The sequence below is a fragment of the Rhincodon typus genome, chromosome 29 (assembly GCF_021869965.1).
Source record: "Rhincodon typus isolate 14 chromosome 29, sRhiTyp1.1, whole genome shotgun sequence".
NCBI lineage: Eukaryota > Metazoa > Chordata > Chondrichthyes > Orectolobiformes > Rhincodontidae > Rhincodon > Rhincodon typus.
The window spans coordinates 28,141,200-28,147,839 of record NC_063360.1 but is presented as its reverse complement, the minus strand read 5'-3'; the positions used below and the strand labels follow the sequence as shown (position 1 = coordinate 28,147,839).

Sequence of the window (6,640 nt, the reverse complement as noted above, 5' to 3'; positions counted from 1 at the left end):
TCACCAGACTAGAAACGTTAACTCTGATTTCTCTTCACAGATGCTGCCAGACCTGCTGAGCTTTTCCAGCAGTGTCTATTTTTGTTTCTGATTTACAGCATCTGCAGTTCTTTCACCTTTTATGAGAAGGTTGAGCCTTGGCTCAGCTGGTTGTACTTTTATCTTCATGTCCGTGGTTCGAGTTCCACTCCAAAGAGGTGAGCTTAAAATCTACCCAGATACAGCAGTGTAATACTGAGGGGGAACTGCACTGTCAGAGATGCTGTTTTTAGATTAATGCACTCATCCCTTCTGTAAATTGATGTGAAAGAAATAGCGACACTAGTTGAAGAAAAGGAGAGTTCTTTACAGTATCCTGTGTTTTGTGATCATCGCTAGAAAAATACCAGTTATCTGATTATTTATCGTGTTGTTGTTTGCAAGTTGTCTGCTGCTTTTGCCAGTGAAAACAGGTCAAGTGTACTTCATTGACTGTAAAGCACTTTGTGACGTCCTGAAGTCATGAATGGTGTTCCTTTCTGTTACAATTGGGACAATTATGATACACTAAGAGTTATTGTTCAAATAGTGAGGTAGAAGGAACTGTGTCTTTTTTTTTGACCATAAATTGGAAAATACAAGTTAAGGAACAGCATAAACTTTGCTTCAAACTGTCTGATTTTTGTGTGTCTTATTCATGAATGAATGTATGTGTTTGGATATTTTTAAAGGGAGAGCGCTTAAGTGCATAGTGATAATGAGTAATCCATTCTTGTTCACCATTTGCTAAAGACTAAGTTTGTTTACAATTAATAATTGTTTTCCTGTTAATGACAAAACTTGGTGTAAGCTACTTTTGTCCTGAAACGTAGTCCGTTTGGCAAACTGGTTGTGTTGGTAGTTTAATTGGAGAGATACGCCTTTGTGAGAGATTGCAGAATAGTGGGTCTCAATTATTGGCACGTTCTTTCCAAATGAGCCATGAAACAAGTTGTACACGAGTGGCAAAAATTTATAATGCAGATGAATGTAATATATTGAGGTAACAGAGCTTTTTAAATTTTAATGAAACTTAATAGGAAGTGTATTACAGGACCAGTGTCTGAAATCCAGCACCTCCAGGATTGAGACAGTGCTGCATATTGGATTTTCCTAGATTTGGATTACCTGTTACCCAATGGATTGAAGAATTGCCTGGGGGGTCTGTATTTAAGTCATGCACTGTCATCATGGTGAAGCTCTAATAAAAAACAAAAGTTTCTAAGATCAGAACGATTTTGGCCAAAACAATTTTAATCAGTTGATGTCCAAACTTTTTAAAGACTTGCCCCTACACTGAACCAGAAGCAAGTATTCCCATCTTTCACCTTAGTCTTGATGCAAGTTTGATAACCATGGACTTTTACATGTAAAATTGGATAATAGATACAAAGATGAAAGACATCGAAATGGTGCAGCTATAGTGAGAAGCCAAAGTACTTGAGGTGCATGTTATTTGATATGAAATTGTATAATTGTACAGGGTAAATTTACATTAATTTTGTCAATGCTGAGTGGTGCCCACAGCAAGAGAATTGTTGCTTCTTGGACAATTCTGGTTTTCTTGAACCTATACTTCTGTCCTGATTATTTCACAAAATATGACATTGTATCTGTCAAGAGATAAACTCACACCCACACATTTTCTCCCTCAGAAAATATGCTAACATTAATAGGTTAGGTGGATTAGCCATGGGAAATGCAGGGTTACAGGGATAGGGTAGGGAGGTGAGTCTGGGTGGGATGCTCTTCGGACAGTTGGTGTGGACTTGTTGGGCCGAATGGCCTATTTCCATACTGTAGGGATTCTATCATTTAAAATATGAAGCCACTCTGATGACTTAAATGGAATGATCATTTGTTGCTTTCATGTACCTGAGGCTAACACTGCAGGTTTTATCAGGAGCTGTGAGCCAAAATGCAATGAGAAATAGAAGAAGAATCCATCAGCCAGATTTCACAAACTCCCCCCTCCCAAATGCTATGGGTGCTCCATACTCCAGCCCCAGCTCTAAGTGAAGAATTAAATGATCCTTGCAATTTAGCTTACACTTACAGTTTGACAAGTGCCCTGGTAACTTCTCATTGAATCACTATAGTGCAGAAGCAGGGCATTTGGCCCATCAAGACCGCACTGACCCTCTGAAGAGCATCCCACCCAGCCTCACCTCCTCCTACCCTATCCCTGTGTTTCCCATGGCTAATCCACCTAACCTACATGTCCTTGGGCACTATGGGTAATTTAGCATGGCCAATCCATGTAACCATCTTTAGACTGGGGGAGGAAACTGGAGCACCTGGAGGAAACCCACGCAGACAGAAGGACAACGTGCAAACTCCACACAGGCAGTTGCCCAAAGGTGGGATTGAACCCAGGTCCCTGAAGCTGTGAGACAGCAGTGCTAACCAGTAAACCACTGTGCCATTGTCACAGTATTAAAGGAGCTATATAAACATACATTGTTATGATTTTTAGAAATGAGACCAAGTGCAATACAAATAAAACACACTGAATTAATTTTGTTCTCACCTGTGAGGTAGCGTTATGTCGACGGGAGCACACTTTTGACCCAGGCACCACTGTGACCTGGAGCATGCGTGGTGTTTCCTGTTCCTCAGCTCCAGGAGTGAGGGTGTGGGTTCACCCTGTGGTGGGAAGAGAAAGTGTCCCAGCTGCTCTCCTCCATGGTTCACAGCTCCTAGACCCGGAACATAAGCTCCTTGGCAACTGGGTTTAGAGTGATGCAAGGTGGTGGCAGTGTAGGACACTCCAGTGTAGGAGCTCCTCTGCCTGTTCTTTTTCTTTCTTTTTCCTCTTTTTTTTTCCTTCTTCTCTTCCCTTAACACCGGAGACAAATCCTGGGGTAGCGGCAGGTGCCGGCAGCAAGTCACTGGAGCAGTGAGCCCCGGAATAACTGCAGGCAGTGAGTCCCGGGTGGAGACCGGAGCAGGGGGAGGTAGTCCTGGAACTTACTTCGGAGCAGCTGTCAGCTGGTATGGAATGGACTAGGTCTTGGAGCGAAGCAGGGATGGCTGTTGGACTGGGGTCTGGCACATGCGGTCAGACCACCTGCGAAGGCCCTGCGCTGAGCTGCTGCAGTGTGATGTCTCTTTGAAATTTCCTTTAGTGTCAGCCCTTTAATGATGTCCCATTTTTAACATATTTTTCAACTCTGTAAAGTAAGTAATGCAATTGCATTTATTTCATTGCTGTACCCATGAAGTGTAGCTAGGTACTGTACCTAAGATGTCGCCATAAAAAGGCAGGCATTGTAAAAGCTTTTCACTGTACTCCTACAATGGAGTACACGTGAACAATAAAAGGTTATTCTATATTTGATGTGCTGTACGTATGGTGAGGTAATTACAGTTCTGTCTTCCAAATGCCCTCACAGTTAACTTTGAAGGCTGTAAGCTCAAGCATATGAAGTGAAGATTCTAACTATATTTACAATAAAAAAGGTCAGTTGATAGGCACAGAAGCAATGATTTGTTACTGTGTAGTCTCAGTACCGGAGCGTTGCTTTTTAAATATAAAGAATTAATTCACTGATCACATCATAACAGCAGAAAGCCATTCTGGAAGAGAGTGCAGGATGGAGAATCACACAGTCCCATCCCTCGGATGGAGCGAATCAGGATGAGTGCCCAGGAATCTGTGTTTTCTGTCGAAGTGTGGGAACCGCTGAGGAACCAGAGGCTGGGTGGGGAGGTAACCTTCATTTACAGGGCTGACGTTAAGGCTGGAGAGCTACAAGAAAAGGATGGCCACACAGTGTGACCTTCCCTGGGGGCTGGGGGACCCCACAGTGTGATTTTTCCCGGGGAAGACGGATGGTGGGATCCTACAGTATGATTTTCCCAGGGGGACCCCACAGTGTGATTTTTCCCGGGGAAGACGGATGGTGGGATCCTACAGTATGATTTTCCCAGGGGGACCCCACAGTGTGATTTTTCCCGGGGGAGGGGGATGGTAGAATCCTACAGTGTGATTTTTTTCCGGGGGGACCCCACAGTGTGATTTTTCTCGGGGTGGGGGAGAATGTGGGACCCCACAGTGTGATTTTCCCTGGGGGACCACATGGTGTGATTTGCCCTTGGAGGGGGAAAGTGGGACCTCAGAGTGTGATTTTTCTCTGGAGGAAGGGGGGAGCAGGGAAGGACCACATGGTGTGATTTTTCCCTGGGGGCAGGGGTCCCACACAGTGAGATTCCCCATGGGAGATGGGTCCCATACATTGAGAGTTTCCCTGGGTGGGGTGTTCCCACAGTGAGACTTTCCCCAGTGGGAAGGGTCCCACAGTGTGAGTTTCCATTGGGTTGAGGTTGGCCACACAGTATAATTTGCTATGTGCCCGGTACCCCTCCGGGACAGCTCTGGAACGCTGTGTCCACCACACTGTAATCCTGGCTCTGAACTTTGGGCAGAAAAGTGTTGCGGGGCTGAATGGTCTTCTCCTGTTTCTGTCCTCCCTCTCTCCAGGTGTGCAGCCACGGTGAGCCTACTCTTAAAACTCTAAGTCCTGGGAGTTGCAGTTTCAGTGCACTGCCTCTGAGCTAATGTTATCAATCAGTGGAGACATCCAGTGATTAAGTGCTTCCTCCCTTTGACGGCAATGGGATCAAGAGATAGGGCAAAATAAAGTGAAAGAAATGTGAAAACCCAATTTGCTGTGCAGTTAACTTTACAAGTGAGCTGTAAATCCATGTGAACTTTGACTGATTGGGTAGCCTACACAAAACATTGAGAAAAGTGACATGCCATTTCCCATCTTAATAACAAAATATTTCACATGTATACACAGTGGTAAAAGATGAAGGAAACTCTGGAATTAAAAGTCTATCAGAGCTCAAATCAATGTTTAGACATGGCTTGTAATTATCCTCAACGTACTCACAATTTAGATTGTTCAAGCACAATACTGCAATCCCATGACGCTGTCCTGATGTTACATTTTAACTCTGCTCCTCAAGAAGTATCCCCACATGAATTCAAATAACATTTTCATTTACAAAACTGCTAACTCCCAGGGGTTAAGTGATGCCAATTTAGTTTTCCTAAATTAGCCAGGTGATTGTCTCCTATCTGTTCTGAATATCTCCTTGCTACAAAATTCTGGATTAAGGACATATAAACTAATTTCAACAACAACAACATAATATTAACCTGGACTATTTAGCAACTTTAATGTAGTAAAATCAAACAAACATTGATGCCAAAATACATGAGATATTAGGACAGATGACTAAAAGTCTGGTTAAAGAGATAGGTTTTAAGGAATGTCAAAATGGAGAGGAGGGAGAGGGAGAGTCAGAGAGAGAGACAGAGAGTCAGAGAGAGAGAGAGAGAGAGTCAGAGAGAGAGAGTCAGAGACTTAGGAAGAAAATTCCAAAGTTTTATGGTCTGAATAACTGAAGATGTTGTGCCAATGGTGAAGCAATTAAAATTAGGGATGTTTAAGGAACAATCTATAATTCTTTGCAGTTTTACTAATCATTTTACTGTGTAACAACTCTTATAAAAGCATCTGTTAGAAAATGTGTCCAAGTTATATTTGCTGGAAAGGCCTTTCGATGTTCAATGGACAATTTCATTTTGAGGTTGTTACTCTGTGCGTTGATATGAAGTTGAGCTATGATTCACTGAAAAAGCACTCTTCCCCATTTCTCTTTCTTCTTCTTCCTAGGCAGTCCCTTGGAAATGAGGATAATTTTCTTCCACTTTGGTTTGATGAGTTCTGAATGGTTGTGATTCTCAGTGTGGTTTTCTACATATTAGTCCATGTAAAATTTACAATATTTAGTCCAGTTCCTATTGAGCCAGATATCTTGAAGTTTATTTGCAACATTATTTGAAGGCGAGTTTATTGCAGCCTTGCACACGTAGTCTGGGTTCTGTGCTTTCTGATATTGCTGTATATTACAGACACATAACTGACCCACTATGCTGACTCCATTAAACAGAGCGAGTAACTGAAAGTGAGGCAGGTACCTTAAGACTGGGATGGCATATTATGATGTCTTAAAGGTATATGCATGTTCGGGCTGGAATCTATACTACAATACAACAGGCTGATAAACCCAATGTATCAATCTGTGTGTAAATGGGTGGGACAATGAGGGATATGGGCTATTTGGAGGGTTGTGCACTCCCTTTGATGTCTCATCTTCATCTTGCAATATTCCAGTCAATATTCTTGGTGCCCTCTGGAAATGTGAAGTGTAGCACAACTAGGCTAAAAGATGATGAATGATCATCTTCACTGATCTTAAGTAAGGATGCCTTTTTTTCATCATTGTCCTTAGCATATCAGAATATGAGTGACAATGGAAATTCCCTGAGCTAAAAATATTGGTGGTGGTTATTTCCAAACACTGCATCATGAAAAAGCTTCTGCTATGTCTGAGATTCCCATCAGTTCAAAATAATCGGTTTTAAACACAATGTCAGAATTTTTTTCATTTGATTTATTGTTATCACATGTACATAAGTACATTGAGAAGTTTTGTTTTGGAAACAGTACAGAGAGGTCATGGCAAACAAGGATGTACAGATCATAGGGCACTTAGACAGAGTGAAGCATACAGGGTTACAGCTGCATAGGAAATGGACAAAGCAAGA

General features: G+C 42.3%; 1 long non-coding RNA gene across 1 annotated transcript in view; it reads right to left on the bottom strand.

The window, feature by feature from the left end:
• LOC125486446 overlaps positions 1-2,676 on the bottom strand; it is an 18,424-nt gene extending 15,748 nt beyond the window's left edge. Inside the window, exon 1 of the long non-coding RNA XR_007265101.1 lies at positions 2,549-2,676. This is a non-coding gene — a long non-coding RNA (uncharacterized LOC125486446). The remainder of the gene's footprint in view (positions 1-2,548) is intronic.
• Positions 2,677-6,640: the final 3,964 nt, after the last annotated feature.